At 42.8% G+C, this 27,087-nt stretch overlaps 1 pseudogene; it reads left to right on the top strand.

Annotated features, from left to right (window-relative positions):
* The first annotated feature begins 301 nt into the window (after positions 1 to 301).
* On the top strand, positions 302 to 27,087 carry LOC123765918 (uncharacterized; annotated as a pseudogene).

The following is a 27,087-nucleotide window of genomic DNA, read 5'->3' as shown; positions in this document are numbered from 1 at the left end:
AGTTCTCTCTCAGAGTACCTGTTGCACCTCTGTTTTTCAACGGGGAGGTATTCTGCACATCCTGCCATGTCTTCTGGTCTCATGTGATGTTATTTCTGTGTGCAGGTTTGGGACCATCCCCTCAATTATTTTCCACGTGTAAATTATTATGTATCTCTCCCGTGGTTGTAGTAGGTCCATATTTGAAAACGTGGTTGTAAGGGGTACAAGGTGAAAATGTGGTTGTAATAGGTCCACAGGTGATAACGTGATTTTAATAGTCCACAGGTGAGAACGTGGTTTCAGAGGCCCACACGTGAGAATGTGTTTTTATGGGTCCACAGGTGAGAACGTTGCTTTAGGGTGCATAGGTGAGAACGTGGTTGCAGTGGCTCAAGAGGTAAGAACGTAGTTGAAGGGGCCGACAAGTGATAACATGGTTGTAGGCGTCAACAGGTGAGAACGTGGTTGTAGGCGTCAACAGGTGAGAACGTGGTTGTAGGGGTCCACAGGTGAGAACGTAGTTGTAAGGGCCGACAAGTGATAACATGGTTGTAGGCGTCAACAGGTGAGAACGTGGTTGTAGGCGTCAACAGGTGAGAACGTGGTTGTAGGCGTCAACAGGTGAGAACGTGCGTCATAAACGATAATTTAAATGAAATATTGACAATTGACATTGCCGCCAGATTTGGTTCTGATGACGTCACGGATCTCCTTTGAACTTTCGGGCTACTGAGGCGTGAGCAACCACCCTCGTGCACAGTTTTCCTGTACATTGATGCTGTGCAATATTAGGCCTTACTTGTATTTAAAATAATGCGAAGCGTGTGTGTATTTGTATAAAAGGAAAATTAACCATACTATAAAAAGAACTTTCAATATTAGTGCTAAGGTTAAATTCTGTAAATTTAGGTGTGCAGTAAATTTATATATAAAACAAAACTGCATTTTGTAAATAAGCGTCAACAGCTTCTGTTTAAATTTTAAGGCTTTATAGCTATAATTAATTCAAGAATCATAAGGGGAAGGTGAGTCTAGGAATTGTATAACATTATCACATAAAAATAAACCTCGTAAGAATCACTAAAATGTTATAGACGTCATACAGATCTAAACCTTTGTTTACAAGTTGCCTAATATTCTTCATTTCAATGGTTCCCAACCGCGGGTCAATGGAAGAATTTCAAGGGGACCCTGGGATTAATAATGTGTGTTGTATTGTACTCTAACAAAATAAAAACTTCTTGTGAATTTGTTTAACACAGGTGAGAACGTGTTTGTATTGGTTCCACAAGTGAGATCTTGGTTGTAGTGGGTCATAAGAACCTAATACTGTCTTATGAGTGTGTTTAACACAAGTGAGCACGTGGTTGTAGTGAGCATGTGGTTGTATTGGTTCCAAAGGTGAGAACGTGGTTGTAGGGTTATACACTAAGAACGTGGTTGTAGTTGGTCTATAGGTTATTGGGGACCACAGGTGAGAACGTGGTTGAAGGAGTTCCCAGGTGAGAACAAGTTGTAGGAGTCTACAGGTGAGAACGTGGTTACAAGGATCCACAGGTGAGAACGTGGTTTTACGGGTCCACAGGTGACAACGTGGTTATAGTGGAAAACATGTGAGAAAATGGTTGTTGCAGCCCACATGTGAGAACGTTTTTGTAAGGGTCAACAGGTGAGACTAAATGTGGTTTCAGGGATCCACAGGTTTGAATGTGGATTGAATGTGAATGTGGTTGTAGGGACCCACAGGTGAAAACGTTGTTGTAACTGGGTCCACAGGTGAGAACGGGTTGTGAACTATAATTTAAGGAAATATTGATAATTTACATTGCCGCCAGATTTGTTTTTTGATGACGTCACGGATCTCCTTGAACTTTCAGGCTACTGAGGCGTGAGCAACAACCCCCATGCACAGTTTTCCTGTACATTGTGATGTGTAAAATTAGGTCTCTCCTTTGCTTATAATAGTGTCAAGTGTGTGTTTTAATGTGTCGAAGGAAAATAAACTATACTATAATAATTCCGTCAATTTTCAAACCAACAAAATACTGTGTATTTTAGTGTGCAGTAAATTTAAATATAAATGAGAACCTTTCTATATCATCACCAATTAGTTTATAATGCTTTAAGACTATTTTTTATTGTAGGTTGAGGTTGCTCAGCCTACATCTGTAGTTGACCTCCATCAACTGATTGTAGGAGGAGAACGGGATGTAGTGGGTTTACAGGTGAGAACGTGGTTGTAGGTGCTCACAGGTGAAAACATGGTTGTAGTCGTCCACAGGTGAGACGAATTGTAGTTGGTCTACAGGTGAGAAAGGAATGTATTGGGTCCACAGTAAGAACAGGTTGCAGTGGGTCCAGAGAGAGAACGGGTTGTAGTGGGTCCATAGGGGAGAACGGGTTGTAGTGGGTCCACAGGCGAGAACGGGTTGTAGTGGGTCCACAGGCGAGAACGGGTTGTAGTGGGTCCATAGGGGAGAACGGGTTGTAGTGGGTCCATAGGGGAGAACGGGATGTAGTGGGTCCATAGGGGAGAACGGGTTGTAGTGGGTCCACAAGCGAGAACGGGTTGTAGTGGGTCCATAGGGGAGAACGGGTTGTATTGGGTCCACAGGCGAGAACGGGTTGTAGTGGGTCCACAGGCGAGAACGGGTTGTAGTGGGTCAATAGGGGAGAACGGGTTGTATTGGGTCCACAGGCGAGAACGGGTTGTAGTGGGTCCACAGGCGAGAACGGGTTGTAGTGGGTCCATAGGGGAGAACGGGTTGTAGTGGGTCCATAGGCGAGAACGGGTTGTAGTGGGTCCACAGGCGAGAACGGGTTGTAGTGGGTCCACAGGCGAGAACGGGTTGTAGTGGGTCCACAGGCGAGAACGGGTTGTAGTGGGTCCACAGGGGAGAACGGGTTGTAGTGGGTCCACAGGGGAGAACGGGTTGTAGTGGGTCCACAGGGGAGAACGTGCGTCGTAAACGATAATTTAAATGAAATATTGATAATTTACATTTATAGCTGACGTATCGGATTTCTTTGAACTTTCCGGCTACTAAGACGTGAGCAATCACTGTCATGCACAGTTTCCATGTGCATTGACGTGTGCAATATTAGGTTTTCATTTTTTATAATTAAAAAAATTATAATTTTTAATTATAATTTTAATTATAATTAAAATTATAATTAAAATTATAATTTTTATAATTTTAATTATAATTAAAAATTAATTATAATTTTATAATTATAATTATATTAATATATAAAAGTATATATGTGTGCTAAAGGAAAATGAACCATACTATAAAAAAACACTTTCAAAATTCTTAACACCATAAATACTGTGAATTTAGGTGTGCAGTAAATTTAAATATAAAAGAGAACCTTGTATACAGCGTAAGGGAGATACGAGAAAAGAATTAGGCTGTTTAGCTAATGATTTATAATGGTAAGCATAAATCGGAAGTGAGTGGACGAATTGCTTAACATTATCACATAGAATTAAACCTTTTGAGTATCATCATTAAAAATGTTATAGACGACATACTGATCTAAACCTTTGTTTACGAGTTGCATAATGCTCTTCATTTCAGTGGTTCCCAACCACTGAAATGAACCATGCGGGCCAATGGAAGAATTTCAAGGGGACCCTGGGATTTATACTGTGTCTTGTATTGTATTCTAACAAAATAAGAACCTCTTATGAGTGTATTTAACACAGGTGAGAACGTTGTTGTATTGGTTCCACAGGTGAGAACGTGGTTGTGTCAGTCAACAGGTGGGGTTTACAGGTGAGAACGTGGTTATAGGGTTCCAAATGTGAGAACGTGGTTGGTTTTGATATGGTTGTTTTAGGGGGCCACAGGTGAGAACATTGCTATAGGAGTTCACATAGGAGAACGTAATTGTTGGATTCCACAGGTGAGAACGTTGTTGTAGGGGCCCAGAAGTGAGAACGAGGTTGTAGGGGTCCATAGGTGAGAACGTGGTTGCAGGGATCCACAGGTGAGAACGTGGTTCCAGGGATCCACAGGTGAGAACGTGGTTGCAGGGATCCACAGGTGAGAACGTGGTTGCAGGGATCCACAGGTGAGAACGTGATTGTAGGAGCTCACAGGTGAGAAGGAGGTTGTAGGGGCCCACAGGTGAGAACGTTGTTGTAGGAGCCCACCGGCAAGAACGTGGTTGTTGGGGCCCACAGGTGATGACGTGGTTGTAGGTGTGGATCCCTATTTACCTAGCAGTAAATAGGTAGCTGCGAGCTATGTAACTATGGGTGGGAGGCCATCATACGCCTAACAGGCTTCCTGTCTGCAATAACGGATAAAATAAAAGTTATAAGCATTTCCCACATGAGTCGTATTCTAATTATCCAAAGTTAATATTTTTTGTGCATAGGTTGGGGAAGATGATGCTAGGTTAAGTCAAGTTAGGCTTGGATAGATAATATAGAAGTCAAGTTGGGGTAGGTTAAGTTAGGTTAGGCTAAGTTAAGATAGTAAGTAGGTCCTGCAGAATGGCAAAAGTATTGATAGACTGGAAAAAATGCAAAATGAAGCACTCAGAATTATACTTGGCTGTCCTATAACTACCAAAGTTCTCAACATGCGGAAAGAATTAAATATACTTAGCATTCGAGATACAATATTTGAAATTAATCTTATGATGGGACTAAAGCTGCTGCGTGATAACAAAAACAACATTGTGTCAGTTGCACTGTTAGAACACATACGAAATGGAATTAGCGAGTCTAAATGGATTCAAAGAACTGCCACTCATATTAAAATGATGGGACTGCACGATGTATATACAGATGAAAGAGTACAGCACTTCCTTCCACCCTGGCAGATAGTACCTTTTGACATCCTGACCCCTGCATACCCCATCAAGAAACTAATCACAAGCAACCCTCATGCTTAGCTTGCTGCTAAATTAAGCACCATAGAGCACATTCACAATATACAAGCTGAAAACAACATTGCACAGACCATATACACTGACGGATCACTCAATACAGCTACAGGGAGGGCAGGAAGTGCTGTTATTGCTCATCAGCCCGATGGCAGCACAATTCAAAGAAATATCCGAATTAGTAACTGGGCGTCCACAATGCAGGCCGAGTTGGTAGCGATACTGGTAGCACTCGAAATTATTGACAACACTGAAGTAGACAGCTTAATTATTTCTGACTCCCTATCCTCACTACGAGCAATAAACAGTTTGCAATCAAGTAATAACGTGCTTGTCTTGGAAGCTAGACGTAGATATGTAAGAATACTTAGCAAGAGGGTAAATATAAAAATGTTGTGGATTCCTTCTCACATTGGCATGCAGGAACATGACAAAGTTGACGCCCTTGCTAAGGCTGCAGTAAATAAAGACAGTATTGAATGGAATCTTGAGTTATCAAATAGGTCCCTTAAAAGTGTCATTAGACGAGAACTCCTAGATGGATTTGAAGAAAGTAGAACAGTGCAAACTGGAACTAGTAGGTCCATTGTTCATCACAATGAAATGTGTGAAGTAAAACATGTGTATGGGGCAAGTAACAAAGTCAGTAGACTAACAGATGTTGTCACAGCTCGTATAAGACTTGGCTACAAGTATCTCTGGCAGTTCGGCTTGTATAGGGATCTAGATGAAGTAAAGTGTAAAGTGTGTGGACATAGGCAGGGACACACACTCGAACACTATATCTTGGATTGTTGTACAATTGAGCCTTTTAGAGATAAGTCTAAGCTCACTCTGTATGATATGGCAACCTATCTTACTACCATGTATAAATTACCTGAAATCCTTGCACTGTATCCACATTTTGCTTCCAGTAGATGAACGACATATGAGATTCAGAAACAAGTAGTGTATTGTGAGGACTAATAATAAACAGAAGCTCCCCTATGACTCTGTAATATCCCCATTGGCCAAACTATTATGTATTAACGATAAAACCTACCATTAATGTATGATGACTTACTGTAAATATGTAGCTCTTGTAATAGCACTTTCTCTGTAACTAGCTGACATTGTATCTATAAGGTATGAAGGATTGAAGAAATTGTTTATGTAATAATCTAAGATGAGGTCTGATAAAGACCTTTTGTGCCCTCTGTAATGCTTTTGCGCTACCGCTCACAGGATGAGTATGGGGTGCACAATAAACTAGCCGCCTTCGGCGGCAACAAAAAAAAAAAAAAAGATTAAGTTAATTTTGATTAGATTAGGTTATGGTATGTTAGGTAGAGTTAGATTATATTATGATTAGTCTAGTTAGTTCGGATTGATTTACATTAGATTAGGGTGGATTAGGTTGACTTAATGTTGGTTTGATTAGGCTAAACTAAATGAGTTTGGGCTATTTTAAGCTAGATTTGATTACATTCGGTTTAGTTACGTTAGTTTAGATTCCTTGAGGTTATCTTGAGATGATTTCGGGGCTTAGCGTCCCCGCGGCCCGGTCCTCGCCCAGAGCCTACTTTTTGTTACACATCCTCAGGAAGCAGCCCGTAACAGCTGTCTAACTCCCAGGTACCTATTTACTGCTAGGTAACAGGGCCATCAGGGCGAAAGAAACTTTTTGCCCATTTGTCTCCACCGGGGATCGAACCCGGAACCTCAGGACTACGAATCCGAAGCGCTATCCACTCAGCTGTCAGGCGCCCTGACATATTTAAGATTAGCTTAAATCAGATTATAAGGGCTAGATTAGGCATAGTTGAAAGTCTAAATGAATGGAATGGAATGGAGAGATGACTTCGCCACTTCGGGTTGGTATCATGGCCGGCAGGATTTACTTGGCACTAATCCTTAACTGTAGCTTTAACTTCCAGGGGAAAAATTAGGATTAAGGACCTGCCTGAAGCGCTATGAGTGCTGGTGGCTGTACAATAATGTGACAACTCTTGTATATATATAAATAAAAAAAATCTACAACGAAAATCCATTTGCGAACCTTCACGTGTACGGAATGACCTGGATTAGCAAAGTCATCGCTTCAGTCCTCCAGGAAGATCGATGTCCGTTTTCTCCTCTGAACTTCGACAGTAACCCAGAGCAAACTCCTCCGCGGCTCATCCATTAGCCCCAAGGTCCTCTCTGTACCTGAGAAATGCTGTATTTTGCAATGTTCTAGGTGATCGACCCGTGTGCCTGCGAGGGAGTTTCTGGAGCCTCGTGGTGTCGTAATACTGCAAGGGAGAGAGCCAGTCCCTGCTGGCGAACCGGCAACACACCCGCCAGGTGCCTTTCAAGCGAAAAAGTCAGGGTTCGAGTCTTATCCATGGAGGATTTACTGTGTGCCAGTCCATAAATGTTCGCCCTGTTCACCCAGCAATAATTGGGGACCTGGTTGCACCGATTGCCGAGTCGTGTTCCAGGGAAAACTAGTAGGGTAAGGCTTACCATGAACTATGGGAAGGGAAAGCTCTCAGCCAGCTAACAGGAGTCAGCAGCTCTCTGCTCCTGTACCCTTCTGTGTAAATAAGAGCCTACAGTATGTGTGGGGAGCCTCACGGTGTCCCAGGCCTGCACGGGGGAGCCTTCAGTATGTGTGGGGAGCCTCACGGTGTCCCAGGCCTGCACGGGGGAGCCTACAGTATGTGCAGGGAGCCTCACGGTGTCCCAGGCCTGCACGGGGGAGCCTTCAGTATGTGTGGGGAGCCTCACGGTGTCCCAGGCCTGCACGGGGGAGCCTTCAGTATGTGTGGGGAGCCTCACGGTGTCCCAGGCCTGCACGAGGGAGCCTTCAGTATGTGTGGGGAGCCGCACGGTGTCCCAGGCCTGCACGAGGGAGCCTTCAGTATGTGTGGGGAGCCGCACGTCATGGTGTGAGAAGGTTTCTTGTACATAGGTATACCTGTAACCTACTTAACCCGTTCATCTCTCAAAATAGGGTCAGTGTGACCCTGACTCACGAAATCTCCTTAGGATCCAGCGAGTGTTGGGTCAAGATCAAACATTCGTGCAACCTATCACGAAACCTGTACATCTTTCCTTAATCATGGCTGCTTTGTTTTTATTTATTAAAGAGTTTACGAGCTTGGAAACTTCACAACCCACGGTTATTATTGCTATAAACATCCTCGTAGTGCTTCAAAGGTCAAAAATTGTTTAATAATTGTAAACAAGCTACTGTGGCCAAGGAAAGATATACTGGTTTCGCAAGTAGTAGCGTAAATGTTTCATGAATCTTGGCCCTGGTTTTGAAATAATAGAGAAATGGAAAGATGTAAACGAGCAGGTTGTAGAAGCCACGAGGGAGAAGTGGGGGTCCAAGATCTGAAGCTCGATCCTACAGGAACAAATAGGTGAGTATAAATAGTTAAGTCCGCACAAACTCAAACAAAAGCTCAGAGTCCCTCCCCAAAAAATCTATCGCTTACGGGGCTACTCATGCCCGTGTCACCTCTCGTGGTGGCTTAATCTTCATCAGTCAAATCAACCAATCCAACTCAAACATTGACAGGTACCAGGGAGGTAGTGGGCTGTTGTGGGCTGCATCCTGGGAATGTGTGTGTGTGTGAGAAATATATATATATATATATATATATATATATATATATATATATATATATATATATATATATATATATATATATATATATATATATATATATATATGCGAACAAGCCTGAATGGTCCCCAGGACTATATGCGAATGAAAACTCACACCCCAGAAGTGACTCGAACCCATACTCCCAGAAGCAACGCAACTGGTAACTACAGGGCGCCTTAATCCGCTTGACCATCACGGCCGTCAAAAGGAAGTGATAGCCGAGGCTATTTGAGCCACTTCCCCGACGGCAACTCGGATGGTAATCTTGGGCATAGCATTTCACCAAATCACCTCATTCTTTGGGGCACACGTGAGGAACACAAATGCGAACAAGCCTGAATGGTCCCCAGGACTATATGCGAATGAAAACTCACACCCCAGAAGTGACTCGAACCCATACTCCCAGAAGCAACGCAACTGGTAACTACAGGGCGCCTTAATCCGCTTGACCATCACGGCCGTCAAAAGGAAGTGATAGCCGAGGCTATTTGAGCCACTTCCCCGACGGCAACTCGGATGGTAATCTTGGTAATCTTGCTTCTGGGAGTATGGGTTCGAGTCACTTCTGGGGTGTGAGTTTTCATTCGCATATAGTCCTGGGGACCATTCAGGCTTGTTCGCATTTGTGTTCCTCACGTGTGCCCCAAAGAATGAGGTGATTTGGTGAAATGCTATGCCCAAGATTACCATCCGAGTTGCCGTCGGGGAAGTGGCTCAAATAGCCTCGGCTATCACTTCCTTTTGACGGCCGTGATGGTCAAGCGGATTAAGGCGCCCTGTAGTTACCAGTTGCGTTGCTTCTGGGAGTATGGGTTCGAGTCACTTCTGGGGTGTGAGTTTTCATTCGCATATAGTCCTGGGGACCATTCAGGCTTGTTCGCATTTGTGTTCCTCACGTGTGCCCCAAAGAATGAGGTGATTTGGTGAAATGCTATGCCCAAGATTACCATCCGAGTTGCCGTCGGGGAAGTGGCTCAAATAGCCTCGGCTATCACTTCCTTTTGACGGCCGTGATGGTCAAGCGGATTAAGGCGCCCTGTAGTTACCAGTTGCGTTGCTTCTGGGAGTATGGGTTCGAGTCACTTCTGGGGTGTGAGTTTTCATTCGCATATAGTCCTGGGGACCATTCAGGCTTGTTCGCATTTGTGTTCCTCACGTGTGCCCCAAAGAATGAGGTGATTTGGTGAAATGCTATGCCCAAGATTACCATCCGAGTTGCCGTCGGGGAAGTGGCTCAAATAGCCTCGGCTATCACTTCCTTTTGACGGCCGTGATGGTCAAGCGGATTAAGGCGCCCTGTAGTTACCAGTTGCGTTGCTTCTGGGAGTATGGGTTCGAGTCACTTCTGGGGTGTGAGTTTTCATTCATATATATATATATATATATATATATATATATATATATATGTCGTACCTAGTAGCCAGAACGCACTTCTCAGCCTACTATGTAAGGCCCGATTTGCCTAATAAGCCAAGTTTTCATGAATTAATTGTTTTTCGACTACCTAACCTACCTAACCTAACCTAACCTAACTTTTTCGGCCACCTAACCGAACCTAACCTATAAAGATAGGTTAGGTTAGGTAGGGTTGGTTATGTTCGGTCATATATCTACGTTAATTTTAACTCCAATAATAAAAAATGACCTCATACATAATGAAATGGGTAGCTTTATCATTTCATAAGAAAGAAATTAGAGAAGATATATTAATTCATGAAAACTTGGCTTATTAGGCAAATTGGGCCTTGCATAGTATGCTGATAAGTGAGTTCTGGCTACTAGGTACGACATATATATATATATATATATATATATATATATATATATATATATATATAATATATATGTCTTGCTCTGTCTGTTTGTCTAGTCGTCTGTCCACAGTTGTAGACCAGACGCTTGGGGTTAGCCTCAACCAAATTTACAAAAGGAATGGTCTAGGGTGCGGGACAGACATCGGCTGGTAGGAGTAGGCATTAGTTATATGTTTTAAGTAATATTACAAATTATAAAGAACCCCCCTTGCGATTTTCATTGTTTCAAGTGTGAAATATACGGTGTGATTTCCCTAATGGTTTAGTGATAATAATAATACATTTTCTGAGAAGGGAGAGAGAGGGGGAGAAGGGAAGACAAGGGAGAAGGGATGAAGGGGAGACGAGAGGGTCAACGGGGAGATGGGGGTGATGGGTTGGGAAGAGGAGGGGGGAGGGGAGAAATGGATAGACAGTTGGGGGGCAACAGACCCGGGTGCAGCAAAGGGAACGACAGTCAGTATATTGATTTCACAACCGATGGTTCGAAGTGCGGGGTCTAAGAGCTAAGACACCGATCTTGCAGCTACAAATAAGTGAATACACACACACACACACACACACACACACAATCTTGTACACCACATATGTAAGACCAATTCTGGAGTATGCGGCCGCAGCATGGAGCCCGTACCTTGTCAAGCATAAGACGAAGCTGGAAAAAGACCAAAGGTATGCTACTAGACTAGTCCCAGAACTAAGAGGCATGAGTTATGAGGAAAGGCTGCGGGAAATGCACCTTACGACACTGGAAGACAGAAGAGTAAGGGGGGACATGATCACAACCTACAAAATCCTCAGGGAAATCGACCGGGTAAACAAGGATGAACTATTCAACACTGGTGGGACGCGAACAAGGGGACACAGGTGGAAGCTGAGTACCCAAATGAGCCACAGAGACATTAGAAAGAACTTTTTCAGTGTCAGAGTAGTTAGTAAATGGAATGCATTAGGAAGTGATGTGGTGGAGGCTGACTCCATACACAGTTTCAAATGTAGATATGATAGAGCCCAATAGGCTCAGGAATCTGTACACCAGTTGATTGACGGTTGAGAGGCGGGACCAAAGAGCCAGAGCTCAACCCCCGCAAGCACAATTAGGTGAGTACACACACACACACACACACACACACACACACACACACACACACACACACACATCGCTGACCCGTTGATGTTGTCAATATAATAGAACATGTTTACATATGTTAATGAGTATGGTGGGAAGTGCATGCTGGCAGGGAGAGGGCGCTCAGGAGGATGTTAAGGTGTTTACCAGTCGTGTTGAGAATCCCGAGCACCGTCGGCGTCTACACGCCTCAGTGTACAGTGTATATACCCTTCACTCTCTAAACTATCCACTCTACTCTTTACTATTTACATCATATGGGTAAACTCAGCATCACATCCTGCACTCTACACCTTACTATCAATACACGGGACTACACCTTACAATCATCACCCTACACTACATACCTTATAATCTACACCATACTTTCTACATCCAACACGTCACACTCACTGGCCTGCTTGAGAATATATATATATATATATATATATATTTTATTAAATATGACCGAAAAAGTAAGATTAATAATTCTAACACGAATTTTCTCAATCTTTCGTACATTATGCTTCACTGTTGGAGGTAAATCAAAAATCACTTCTCCAAAATTCATTTTTATTTCTAGTCTGACGCGACACGGGCGCGTTTCGTAAAACTTATTACATTTTCAAAGACTTCACAAATACACAACTGATTAGAACTTGCGTTTCCCTGATTTTATATCTACATTTGAGTGAGGTGGGAAGGGTGATGTGGCATTACATTTGAGTGAGGTGGGAAGGATGATGTGGCATTAGAGAATATTAATAGGGTATTAAAAGTATCAACACAAGACAGAACACGAAACAATGGATATTGAATAGAAGTGTTTGTAGAAAGCCTATTGGTCCATATTTCTTGATGCTTCTATATTGGAGCGGAGTCTTGAGGTGGGTAGAATATAGTTGTGCAATAATTGGCTGTTGATTGCTGGTGTTGACTTCTTGATGTGTAGTGCCTCGCAAACGTCAAGCCGCCTGCTATCGCTGTATCTATCGATGATTTCTGTGTTGTTTACTAGGATTTCTCTGGCGATGGTTTGGTTATGGGAAGAGATTATATGTTCCTTAATGGAGCCCTGTTGTTTATGCATCGTTAAACGCCTAGAAAGAGATGTTGTTGTCTTGCCTATATACTGGGTTTTTTGGAGCTTACAGTCCCCAAGTGGGCATTTGAAGGCATAGACGACGTTAGTCTCTTTTAAAGCGTTCTGTTTCGTGTCTGGAGAGTTTCTCATGAGTAGGCTGGCCGTTTTTCTGGTTTTATAGTAAATCGTCAGTTGTATCCTCTGATTTTTGTCTGTAGGGATAACGTTTCTATTAACAATATCTTTCAGGACCCTTTCCTCTGTTTTATGAGCTGTGGAAAAGAAGTTCCTGTAAAATAGTCTAATAGGGGGTATAGGTGTTGTGTTAGTTGTCTCTTCGGAGGTTGCATGGCTTTTCACTTTCCTTCTTATGATGTCTTCGATGAAACCATTGGAGAAGCCGTTATTGACTAGAACCTGCCTTACCCTACAGAGTTCTTCGTCGACTTGCTTCCATTCTGAGCTGTGGCTGAGAGCACGGTCGACGTATGCGTTAACAACACTCCTCTTGTACCTGTCAGGGCAGTCGCTGTTGGCATTTAGGCACATTCCTATGTTTGTTTCCTTTGTGTAGACTGCAGTGTGGAAACCTCCGCCCTTTTCCATGACTGTTACATCTAGATATATATATATATATATATATATATATATATATATATATATATATATATATATATATATATATATATATATATATATATATATATATTAGTATATTTTGGTAGCAGTCTTTCCTGTAGACATATATTATTAAATATGACCGAAAAAGTAAGATTAATAATTCTAACACGAATTTTCTCAATCTTTCGTACATTTCTTTTCACTGTTGGAGGTAAATCAAAAATCAATTCTCCAAAATTCATTTTTATTTCTAGTCTGACGCGACACGAGCGCGTTTCGTAAAACTTATTACATTTTCAAAGACTTTAGTTTACAAATACACAACTGAATAGAACTTACGCATCTCCGATTTTATATCTACATTTTAGTGAGGTGGATGGGGTGAGGTGGCATTAATAGGGTATTAATTTCATCAACACAAGACAAAACACGAAACAATGGGTATTGAATTGAAGTGTATGTAAAAAGCCTATTGGTCCATATTTCTTGATGCTTCTATATTGGAGCGGAGTCTTGAGGTGGGTAGAATATAGTTGTGCATTAATTGGCTGTTGATTGCTGGTGTTGACATCTTGATGTGTAGTGCCTCGCAAACGTCAAGCTGCCTGCTATCGCTGTATCTATCGATGATTTCTGTGTTGTTTACTAGGATTTCTCTGGCGATGGTTTGGTTGTGGGAAGAGATTATATGTTCCTTAATGGAGCCCTGTTGCTTATGCATCGTTAAACGCCTAGAAAGAGATGTTGTTGTCTTGCCTATATACTGAGTTTTTTTGGAGCTTACAGTCCCCAAGAGGGCATTTGAAGGCATAGACGACGTCAGTCTCTTTTAAAGCGTTCTGTTTTGTGTCTGGAGAGTTTCTCATGAGTAGGCTGGCCGTTTTTCTGGTTTTATAGTAAATCGTCAGTTGTATCCTCTGATTTTTGTCTGTAGGGATAACGTTTCTATTAACAATATCTTTCAGGACCCTTTCCTCCGTTTTATGAGCTGTGGAAAAGAAGTTCCTGTAAAATAGTCTAATAGGGGGTATAGGTGTTGTGTTAGCTGTCTCTTCAGAGGTTGCATGGCGTTTCACTTTCCTTCTTATGATGTCTTGGACGAAACCATTGGAGAAGCCGTTGTTGACTAGGACCTGCCTTACCCTACAGAGTTCTTCGTCGACTTGCTTCCATTCTGAGCTGTGGCTGAGAGCACGGTCGACATATGCGTTAACAACACTCCTCTTGTACCTGTTGGCATTTAGGCACATTCCTATGTTCGTTTCCTTAGTGTAGACTGCAGTGTGGAAACCTCCGCTCTTTTCCATGACTGTTACATATAGAAAGGGCAGCTTCCCATCCTTTTCCATCTCGTAAGTGAAACGCAGCACGGAACTCTGCTCAAATGCCTCCTTCAGCTCCTGCAGATGTCTGACATCAGGTACCTGTGTAAAAATGTCGTCAACATACCTGCAGTATATGGCCGGTTTCAAGTTCATGTCGACTAAGACTTTTTGCTCGATGGTACCCATGTAGAAGTTTGCAAACAGGACACCTAGGGGAGAGCCCATGGCAACCTCATCTACTTGCTTATACATGTGCCCATCCGGGCTCAAGAAGGGTGCCTCTTTAGTACAAGCTTGGAGTAGTTTCCTCAGAATATTTTCTGGTATGTCAAGAGGAGTACAGGCTGGATCAAGATACACTCTGTCGGCTATCATCCCGATTGTCTCGTCCACAGGTACGTTGGTAAACAGCGATTCTACGTCCAACGAGGCTCTTATCCCTGTGGCCCGTGTGCCCCGCAGTAAGTCAACAAATTCCTTTGGAGACTTCAGGCTGAAGGCGCAGGGAACATAAGGAGTCAGCAGGCCGTGAGTCGCTTCGCCAGTCTGTACGTGGGTGTGGGTATCTGGCTAATGATTGGCCGAAGTGGGTTTCCAGGCTTGTGTGTCTTGACATTTCCATACGCATATCCAGGTTTATATTCCCCAATGATCTTTGGCAGGTGGAGTCCGGATTTCTTGGCGTTCACAGTTGCGATCAGTTTGTTGACCTTTGCTTTTAATTCGGCTGTAGTGTCCTTCGTTACCCTTTGGAACTTAGTTTGGTCAGAGAGTATGATGTTCATTTTCGCCAGATATTCGTCTTTTTTAAGAATGACATATGTTGGCGACTTGTCACCTCTCCTGACAACTATCTCCTTGTTCTCACGAAGGCTTTTAGCTGCCGCTTTGAGCTCGGGGGACAGTATGGTGCTTCTGTAATTGCCAAAGATACCTTACAAGCAGAACTTATTGCAGAAGGAGGAAAGAATCGAGGCAATTACAGAAGCACCATACTGTATATATATATATATTTTTTTTTTTTTGTGATATATACAAGAGTTGTTACATTCTTGTACAGCCACTAGTACGCGTAGCGTTTCGGGCAAGTCCTTAATCCTATGGTCCCTGGAATACGATCCCCTGCCGCGAAGAATCATTTTTTCATCCAAGTACACATTTTACTGTTGCGTTAAACAGAGGCTACAGTTAAGAAATTGCGCCAAGTAAATCCTCCCCGGCCAGGATACGAACCCATGACATAGCGCTCGCGGAACGCCAGGCGAGTGTCTTACCACTACACCACGGAGACTGCATATATATATATTTATATATATATATATGTCGTACCTAGTAGCCAGAACGCACTTCTCAGCCTACTATGCAAGGCCCGATTTGCTTAATAGGCCAAGTTTTCATGAATTAATTGTTTTTCGACTACCTAACCTACCTTTTTCGGCTACCTAACCGAACCTAACGTATAAAGATAGGTTAGGTTAGGTTAGGTAGGGTTGGTTAGGTTCGGTCATATATCTGCGTTAATTTTAACTCCAATAAAAAAAAATTGACCTCATACATAATGAAATAGGTAGCTTTATCTTTTCATAAGAAAAAAATTAAAGAAAATATATTAATTCAGGAAAACTTGGCTTATTAGGCAAATCGGGCCTTGCATAGTAGGCTGAGAAGTGCGTTCTGGCTACTAGGTACGACATATATATATATATATATATATATATATATATATATATATATATATATATATATATATATATATATATATATATATATATATATATATATATATATATATATAACCATTCTCAAGTCGATTGTGTCTCCACAATTGACTTGAGAATGGTCCAGGACGGACCGAATCGTCGTTGTCCCTTAACTTTCTAGTGTGTGGTTTGGTCAACAAAATGTAATAAGTACATTCCTGACTATCGGCATAGTGCATAAATACACTTAAACGCCAGCATCGCACCAAAATATTGTGAATATTAGAGTTTACCTGAAAAGCTGTATAGAAAACCATGACCTCAGACGCCCTTCGGAGTGTAAGATGCCAAGCATGTAAATAGCATTTATTGCGTCTTAATTACAATTAGTACTTAATTTATAGCTATATTGATATTACAATTTTATAAAACTAATAAAACAAAACTAAATTGTTTTAATAAATTATAAACTAACTTGAGATATTTTAAAATTTTTGTATAAAATCTTTTTTGTTTATTAAAGCTGAAAAATAGTTTTTTTATATTTAAAATTTTGCACTCTGCTTTTAAGCGTGTTATTTATATTTAAAATTTTAATGTGTATTAACACAAAATTAAGAGAATATATGGGAGGTGATTATAAGGGCACAATAAAGTGTATTTATGTACTATGCAGTCAGTCAGGAATGTACTTAGTACATTTAGTATTAAAACGTACTGTCTATTCGGAGGAAGGGTTGTTGGTTACACAAGATTCCCGCAGCTTCCTTCAGTAATCAGGGTGAAATCTGGTCTGGTCCTACTGTTGTTACATACAGTTCCTGCAGGTGTCTTTTTACCTCTACATTAACTACAATCCTTAATTTTGCAACATTGAGTCATGGGCGCCTTCAGAATGTTGCTATTTGGTGCATTTAGCGAGATTAATCAGGGAGTTAGACAGCTGCTACGGTCTGCTTCCTGGATGTGTGTTTTCTTTTAAAATTTAACTTCAAAGGCTAACTTTCATAGCTTTTAGATCGGCTGAAGATCAGGGCCCAAATATGCGGTGAGATATATTGCAGGAGCGTTAAATAAATCTAATTTAATTAGATTTAGGTTCACCATCGGCACGACCAGAGAACAGAGTATAAACATCAAAGGCCCACGACTCTGTGTGCCAACAAATCAATTTCTTTCTTTATTATGCACCCCATACCCATCCCGTGGGCGGTGGTGTAAAGGATTACAGAGGCACATAATCGGTTCAGGAACTGAACCCTCTAGTTCGTTTAGCTAAGCAAATAACAATCTTTTGACGCTAGTTACAAAATTATTGTTATATATACATGTACATATGCATACGTATACATATATACATACACATACATATTTAATTACCCACACAAATACACACATCAATAATCTTTTGTGTCACAAGCGATTCAACAAGAGGCTCACAACAGTCACTATACAAGGCACTTTACATCTATGGTGAGTCACACAGTTACTAGTCTTGCTGCATACCCACCCAACTGGGCGGCAGCTTTACAGTCATGTGCTCCACACCCACCCAACTGGGCGGCAGCTTTACATTCATGTGCTCCACACCCACCCAACTGGGCGGCAGCTTTACAGTCATGTGCTCCACACCCACCCAACTGGGCGGCAGCTTTACAGTCATGTGCATGCATTACCTACAGTAAGCAAATTTTGAACACTTCGCTAAGATTTCGGACAGCACATCATAATGAATGAAGTACTTACACATTTCTTGGACACTATTGATGGTGTTATCTCTAAATTCCGCGATTTTTTCACATTCCATTTTATAATGGCGCAAAGTATGCGAATAGTTCTGCTGACAGAGTTTACATTTAGTCAAATCTACATCAGCAGATGTTACAAATTCCCAGAGGTACTTGTAGCTGAGCCTAATCCTAGCAGTGGTAACATCTAGAAGTCTGCTAACATTATTGGATGACCCATAGACGTGCGGTACTTCCTGCATAATAGAATGATGATAGATGGAGTAACTGGTGTGACTTTCACTTTGCCTCAAGTCTCCAAAATTTAGTTGATGTTCCTGGAACATTACTGCCCTCAGGCTGCTCAAAGGCAGTCCAAGTTGGTAATCAATAAATATAGGAAATGTCGCTGGAACAACAGCATGCGTTTCCTAGAAAGAATGAGACCAGTTTCTGCTGGAGTTATGGGATCAGCCTGACTATGATGACTATGTGGTCCTACGAGCTACAGAGGCAAACAGCCTCATTGAACAGGCAATAAGTCTGATCCCATTGCAGGGGGAGGGGGGACTTTAGTAACTTTATATTTTACTAAATATACTCGGTGTGTATATACACCGAGAAGTGCAGTACACCTCTCAGTGCTCCAGCCCATGCTATAAGTTAAATACAACCCATCTTCCTGTTTAGATAGTACCTATTGTGACGATGGTTAAATGCTAATTTCCATAGCTTTTAGTACGTCATTATTTGATTTATACAAGAGACAACCAACTGACAAATTTTTCACACGGTATAATAAACGTTTTTATCCGAAATGTAAAATATTAGTACATATTGAGGGTTTATGTATAGTTAGGTTAGGTTAGGTCGGGTAAGGTGTTTTGGTTAAGGTGATTTAAGGAGAGTTTACGGACTAAAAGTAAACGAAGTACATTTCAAATGATGGCTTCGAACATGATCAGGTGGTCTATAAGCGAAATACTGACTTACGCTCAGAAGCTAACAGCCCCTTTTGGTGTTATATAAGTTGATATATATATTTATAAGTGTCGTTGTTTGATGTTGTTAAAGATTCGCTACCTGGAACAAAGTTCCAAGTAGCACGGGCTATGGAGAGCCCGTTATTAGTGTCATTTCGAGCATCTCTAAAGCCTTGTCGACTGCTGAGTTAGTGTTGAGAATAATTAAGGCATATTAACTATGGGAGTGTTACGTGACCGCCACAACAGCTTACTGAACTGCCCCAAGATACGCATACCAAGTGCATATACACTAAGAAGCAGTATACATCTCTCGCTGTATATATACACCTTGTATTGACTTGCCTCATTTCAGTGATGTACCTATATGCCTTACAAAAAAAAAGCATGTGGTCAAGGTCTCCATCGGGAACCCAAAACACGTTCTGGTGATCAAGCAATATCCTGCGGAAGCCATGGGCGTGCTTGCATGTGTTGCAGGAGCTGCAGGCGGTGTTGACACTCTGAAGCTGCAACGGCTGTGGGCAGCTTCGTAAACATCGAGTGATAAGTAAGAACATATTGAGTCAATGTACTGTTCTCGCGTCCCCAGACTTCCATTATGCCCCAATATGTTTTCACTGAAACGTGTTAATGCGATTTTATTTTGCATCATGTGATAAAGGTTTTTTTTCGGGGGGGGGGGGGGGGTGAAGATTTCATGATTTCACGTTCTTCGTGGCTGTGGGAAAAATAGATATATACATTTTCATTTTATTTTAAAGCCTGTAGGAGTTAAAAAGCCTAAAAGCACAGCCTAAAACACAATGCCCCAGTTTACTTTCAGCGTGACCCCAAGCTATCATCTTAAACCCCCTTTCCCATCATCTCCCTCTCTCCCTCACCCCTCCACCAGCCCCCACCTCCCCAGTCTTCACCATCATCCTCCCTCACTAGTAATCACTTGCATCATTAACCAGATAACGCTCGCACAGACTCTATACATCTTTACTTAACCTTTCAACTTGGGAGTGAATTCAGTGTGCAGGGTTGACACCAAGGAGAAGTGTGGAGGGTTGACACCAAGGAGAAGTGTGCAGGGTTGACACCAAGGAGAAGTGTGCAGGGTTGACACCAAGGAGAAGTGTGCAGGGTTGACACCAAGGAGAAGTGTGCAGGGTTGACATCAAGGAGAAGTGTGCAGGGTTGACACCAAGGAGAAGTGTGGAGGGTTGACACCAAGGAGAAGTGTGCAGGGTTGACACCAAGGAGAAGTGTGCAGGGTTGACACCAAGGAGAAGTGTGCAGGGTTGACATCAAGGAGAAGTGTGCAGGGTTGACACCAAGGAGAAGTGTGGAGGGTTGACACCAAGGAGAAGTGTGGAGGGTTGACACCAAGGAGAAGTGTGCAGGGTTGACATCAAGGAGAAGTGTGCAGGGTTGACACCAAGGAGAAGTGTGCAGGGTTGACACCAAGGAGAAGTGTGGGGGGTTGACACCAAGGAGAAGTGTGCAGGGTTGACACCAAGGAGAAGTGTGCAGGGTTGACACCAAGGAGAAGTGTGCAGGGTTGACACCAAGGAGAAGTGTGCAGGGTTGACACCAAGGAGAAGTGTGCAGGGTTGACACCAAGGAGAAGTGTGCAGGGTTGACACCAAGGAGAAGTGTGCAGGGTTGACACCAAGGAGAAGTGTGGAGGGTTGACACCAAGGAGAAGTGTGGAGGGTTGACACCAAGGAGAAGTGTGCAGGGTTGACACCAAGGAGAAGTGTGCAGGGTTGACACCAAGGAGAAGTGTGGAGGGTTGACACCAAGGAGAAGTGTGGAGGGTTGACACCAAGGAGAAGTGTGCAGGGTTGACACCAAGGAGAAGTGTGGGGGGTTGACACCAAGGAGAAGTGTGGAGGGTTGACACCAAGGAGAAGTGTGCAGGGTTGACACCAAGGAGAAGTGTGCAGGGTTGACACCAAGGAGAAGTGTGCAGGGTTGACACCAAGAAGAAGTGTGCAGGGTTGACACCAAGGAGAAGTGTGGAGGGTTGACACCAAGGAGAAGTGTGGAGGGTTGACACCAAGGAGAAGTGTGCAGGGTTGACACCAAGGAGAAGTGTGCAGGGTTGACACCAAGGAGAAGTGTGCAGGGTTGACACCAAGGAGAAGTGTGCAGGGTTGAAAAAGATGAAGTTAGAAGAAAAAGATCATCTAGACCATTTAAGACCTTCTGGCACTGGTGGTCGGTAAGAGTCCCTCTGACACTGGTGGTCGGTAAGAGTCCCTCTGACACTGGTGGTCGGTAAGAGTCCCTCTGGCACTGGTGGTCGGTAAGAGTCCCTCTGGCACTGGTGGTCGGTAAGAGTCCCTCTGGCACTGGTGGTCGGTAAGAGTCCCTCTGGCACTGGTGGTCGGTAAGAGTCCCTCTGGCACTGGTGGTCGGTAAGAGCCCCTCTGGCACTGGTGGTCGGTAAGAGTCCCTCTGGCACTGGTGGTCGGTAAGAGTCCCTCTGGCACTGGTGGTCGGTAAGAGTCCCTCTGGCACTGGTGGTCGGTAAGAGTCCCTCTGGCACTGGTGGTCGGTAAGAGTCCCTCTGGCACTGGTGGTCGGTAAGAGTCCCTCTGACACTGGTGGTCGGTAAGAGTCCCTCTGGCACTGGTGGTCGGTAAGAGCCCCTCTGGCACTGGTGGTCGGTAAGAGTCCCTCTGGCACTGGTGGTCGGTTAGAGTCCCTCTGGCACTGGTGGTCGGTAAGAGTCCCTCTGGCACTGGTGGTCGGTAAGAGTCCCTCTGGCACTGGTGGTCGGTAAGAGTCCCTCTGGCACTGGTGGTCGGTAAGAGTCCCTCTGGCACTGGTGGTCGGTAAGAGTCCCTCTGACACTGGTGGTCGGTAAGAGTCCCTCTGGCACTGGTGGTCGGTAAGAGTCCCTCTGACACTAGTGGTCGTTAAGAGTCCCTCTGGCACTGGTTGTCATCATGTGTTGTTAAAGTGCCAAGGTAAATAAAGTGACGGTGCTGGCCCTGAACACTTATGAAGCAAGGTATTAAAGTGAGCTTCGACAACCTTTATAAATCTCAACCACTCGACAAGAGAGCGAGGTTTACTGGTCACCATTGTCTTGTGCGCTGGTGGGAGCGGCCGCTGAGGTGAAAGCAGAATGCATCACAATTCTCATCAGATCATGTTCCGTACCTTGTATGGTCTCTAATTATATATATATATATATATATATATATATATATATATATATATATATATATATATATATATATATATATATATATATATATATATATATATATATATATATATATATATATATATATATATATATATATATATATATATATGAATTGGCAACAAAGCCCTAATAATTTGTCCATTGGTTCATATCTTTTCAAGATGTGTCTTATTGATCTATATTTACGAAATTACACAAATATACACGAAACTCGTAAAGCGAGATACTGAAACAACGCCTCAATATAAATACGTCTATTGCAACTCATCTAAAAAAAACACTTTCAGTAACTTATCATACAGCCCAGCATACAACAGATTTTATATTCATCATATATAATGGAGATTGGGACGAGGGATATGTAAAACAAGAGGTAGATGTATTCCCGCTTTTCTGTGAACATATACACTGAAAGTTTACTTTAGTACTAAACTATACATACTGGTTGATTAGTTAGGTCTTGTAGTGGCCCTAATAATCCAACCGTCGTTGACAGATTTTAATCCCGACACAATAGTATTACTCGCAGAACTCACGTAAGTTTGGTGAATTTACTTGTTATGACGTTATTGAATAAGGATATTAAGAAGTAAATGTATAGCACTTAGTTTTTTATAAAACCATCATTAAATTTGTAAGACATATTGTTATGTAAGTAATATTGGTAATTTTGTAACATAGTTAATTGCTCCTTTGTCAGTATTCACAGAACGTTGATTTATTATTAGAGCACACAAGATTTAAATGCACTATATCCCGTTTTATTTGAAACTTTTTGTTCCATGGAAGCGAATTTTAAACAACAAACAAGGCTAAAACACTAATGGGCTCACCATAGCCCGTGTTACTTGGAACAGTTTGTTCCAGGTAGCAAATGTCTAACAACAAAAAATTACTAATGGGCTCACCATAGCCCGTGCTGCTTGGAAGTTTTTGTTCCGGGTGGCGAATCTGCAACAACAACAAACAAATTACTATGGGCTCACCATAGCCCGTGCTACATAGAACTTTTGTTCCGAGTAGCTGAATCTAAAACAACAACATCGAATTGATTCATAAGAAAAATATAATAACGCTCACCTCATTGTACGTATACTTATAGTCTTACATAGTTCAGGACTATGTTAAGGACCAAAGTATTCTTGCTGGTTAATTATAAATTGACAGGCGTTAAGCTCAATACTAAAACAATCCAATTGTTGTCGAGATGGAAATATACACCGAGCGATGTACCGAGCTTCTCAGTGTAAATACACTAAGAGTTTACTTAAGACCTGGAGTATGTTCAGGACTAATGGGCAGTAAGCTATTGTTGTGGCATTAATAACCCTCCAGAGATTGTTAGGCCTTAAGCCCACTACAAAGCCAATTCCAGGTAACCAAATAATCAGTCTTATTAATAAGATACAGCAAATTACGATTAGTAATATCATTTGAGCCTAGGTCACAGAAGGAGTTATCAATTAATTTTGTATAATTATAGAAAGGGTAAGAAATGCCTATGATATGAATTCGTTTTGTTCAGGACAGGAATACTGTGAATATGTGTAAGTTTATATCGAGGTCCCCAAAAGGTCAAATTACTGACCCTCCCCAGGATTCAACCCCACAACAGTTGCCTAACTACCGGATATCTATTTACTGCTAGGTAAATAGATACTCCAGGTCTTTACTGCTAGATAAATAGATGCATTAGGTTAAAGGAAACGTGCCCAACCCTTTCTGCCCCGCCCCGGGATTGAGTAAACAACAAAACTTAACCGGCACGAGTCAACATACAACGAATATAATCCAAAAAAAATAAAATTCGCGAAGAAGGTTCCCAAAATATAGGCTGAATGGAGAAGGTAAACTCTTTGTCATAAAAAAAGTAGTAAACAGAATGATAAAAGAAATGAGATATTGTTAACCATTGGTCACCTCATTTAACAGTCAACCATTAATAATGGGGGTTTGATTAACAATAACTATAGGTGTTCAGTCGATGTGTTGAAAGCTGTTGAAGCTGACGGTCTCTAATAACAAGTGACTTAAAGAGGTTATGGTGGCCAGAGAGTGGATGTTTGAGGTAAATGATGAATGTGTGTTGAGGGCCAGACAGGCGTCTTATCCCGGCGAAAATGAAGCTATTTTTTGTCGGATGTATTTTTTCTGCTTGAGAATACAATTGCGTTCTATAAACAGTTCGCTCGCACATGGACACACAGACGCTTGCATACGCACACACACAGTCACCTGTCAGTTTACTTTTTGCATGTACGTCGCCACCCACATAACCTTCCCCGGCCTATTTCTCTCTGAAAAAATAAAACAATATAAAGAATTACAAGTGAGAGAATTCCTTTTAAGAGAGAGAATACTGAATATATATTCAACATGCTCTCAGCGAAGAGAGTATACTGAATGTATCATATATTTAGTATAAGAAAAACAGCTGACAAGGTACACGACAGATGCAGGAAGGTCTTGTGTTTATAGAGAAAACAACCAGGAAGGTGATGTGTAGTGCCCTCATAGGGAGTGAACAGAGATCACAATTTATGCACAACCAACTGGTGCACGTTTTCCATGGATCAGTTGACTAGGTAAGATGGGTTGCTTGTGTTCGTGCATTTGTCGTTAGGTTGAGACGGTCTATTTTGGACGTTGTGGCGAATCACGAGAACGGCTGAGCAAGCCTATAATGTATTGCGAGGCAAGCGGCCAGTGAAGGCGTGTGTAACACTAGTCTCTCGTCTCCCTAGCGATTTGGTCTGTGTTCCAATCCTGGCTGGTAAGGATTAACGGGGCGCCAATCATTAACTGTTTGACCCTGTTCGCGCAGCAATAATTTGGCACCTGGTGTTAACCGATTGGCTGGTCGTGTTCCAGGAAGGAACTAGTAGCGTAAAGCTCTCAGTCCTGCTAACAGGAGTCAGAAGTCTTCTACTCCTGTAAAATATACAGATCTCTGTCTCGAACATTGCTTTTTATTAACCCTGAATATACCTGATGTCCACCATCTCTAGTGACCTCAAATGAAACGGGAAGCCAGCGGTTTATCAAAGATCCGCCTAATTATTCCTGAGGATTTTTTCGAGCTGAATTTTTAGCTAAAGTAATGTCTTGGCATTTATGGCTTCAGCGGGTAAGCGGTTCCATGGGTTTATAAACCTGTGTGTAAAAATTACCTCCTGATTTATGTTCCTCATTGTGGATTGTTTAGCTTGAAGTTATTGCCCCTTTGTACATACATACATACACGGAAGAGACAACCGAAGAAGGGGTGGACATGGAAGTGGAGAGTGGACGAGCAAGAAAGTGAGCGTTGTGGGCCACTACAGGAAATCTACTGACACAGCTGAGTAGAGAGAGGGGGGGGGGGGGGGGGAGAGAGAGGGACTAGACACGCTCTGAGGGCCGGAGCCTGGTTCATCCCTGGGCATCTGGATCAACCTTGACTCCGCCAGGGAAAGGTCCAGTCTGGCACTATAAAATGATGCCAACATCTTCCCTCAGCACAGTGCCAAGAGCAGCTTCTCCAGTGGTTCATCTCCTCCACCTTCTTGTTCTTCACAATGGTCAAGTCTGCGCTGATGCTCGTCCTCAGTAAGTCTCAATTATGTCAAGAAATAATTATTATATTTAGTTAGTAACGAAAATCTTGAGATTATAATATGCAAATAATCTGACATTATATAACTAACAAAGTAGCTGCCATTCGTTCACTGATAACGATACCTTCGTTAGTGTTAATGAGTTTACATGATTAACATTAACTCTGGTTGCTTGAGTCTTTATGACCATGTTGGGAGCCTGAAGGACCGTAGGTCAGGTCACCGTGGGTCAGGTCACCGTAGGACCTCCTCCCGGGTCCTACGGTGACCTGATATATTTCTCCTGCTCTTACAGCTGTGTTGGGAACGTCTCTTGCTGACAAACTCTTGCCGGCTCCTCCTGCCCCTCGTTATTCCTACGGCGCCCCGGACCTGAGGGATGTGGCCCCATCCCTGGAGGGTCTAGAAGACCCCGTAGCCGTCCTGGCCGCCAATATTCCCGGGGGCGGCGTCCCTGGCCAACACTACCCGATCCTGGCCTCTGTGCCACAAACCGGTTTCTCCTGCCAGGCTCAGGAGTTCCCGGGTTACTTCGCCGACACCACTGACGAGGCCCGCTGCCAGGTCTTCCACATCTGCCAGTTCGACGGCCGCCTCGACTCCTTCCTGTGTCCCAACGGCACCGTCTTCAACCAGCAGTACTTCGTGTGTGACTGGTGGTTCAACGTCGACTGCGCCGCCTCCGAGCAGTTCTTCGCTCTCAACTCCGAGATCGGCAAGATCCCCGAGGACGCAGATGCTTCCATCCGCAGTGACGCTGGGACGCCCAACCAGCTGTACAGCGTCCCAGAGCAGCGTCAAGCTTCCCCATCACCTCCCCCGACACCCTCACAGCTCTACAACAGACCTAACCGGCTCTAAATATCACAAAACTTCTTAAAATCTCATCTGAGCTCAATGGTATTCCAAGAGTGCCAAACTCTTTAGCTTCAGGACTTTCCTTGCCCTCTCACGACTCCCTAACAAGCTATACCTCAGCCTTAATAGTTTACGACCTCACTGCAACTCTGCAACAATTTAGTTTACGACCTCGCTGCAACAATATAGTTTACGACCTCGCTGCAACTTAGGAATAATATAGTTTACGACTTCGCTGCAACTTAGGAATAATATAGTTTACGACCTCGCTGCAACTTAGGAATAATATAGTTTACGACCTCGCTGCAACTTAGGAATAATATAGTTTACGACCTCGCTGCAACTTAGGAATAATATAGTTTACGACCTCGCTGCAACTTACCAATAATATTTTCTGTCAAAGCAAGCTCCAGTCCGCATCCTCCGCCGACACGAACCAACGGGAAGGAAAAAGCTTCCCATTATTTATTCAAATCATAAGCCAGATAAGGCTTATGATTTCCGTTTAGCATTTTTAATGTGTCTTCTGTACCTGTATA

This window comes from Procambarus clarkii, chromosome 37 (assembly GCF_040958095.1).
Source record: "Procambarus clarkii isolate CNS0578487 chromosome 37, FALCON_Pclarkii_2.0, whole genome shotgun sequence".
Taxonomy (NCBI): domain Eukaryota; kingdom Metazoa; phylum Arthropoda; class Malacostraca; order Decapoda; family Cambaridae; genus Procambarus; species Procambarus clarkii.
The sequence above is the reverse complement of the archived record's forward strand: the minus strand, read 5'-3'. Positions and strand labels throughout refer to the sequence as shown.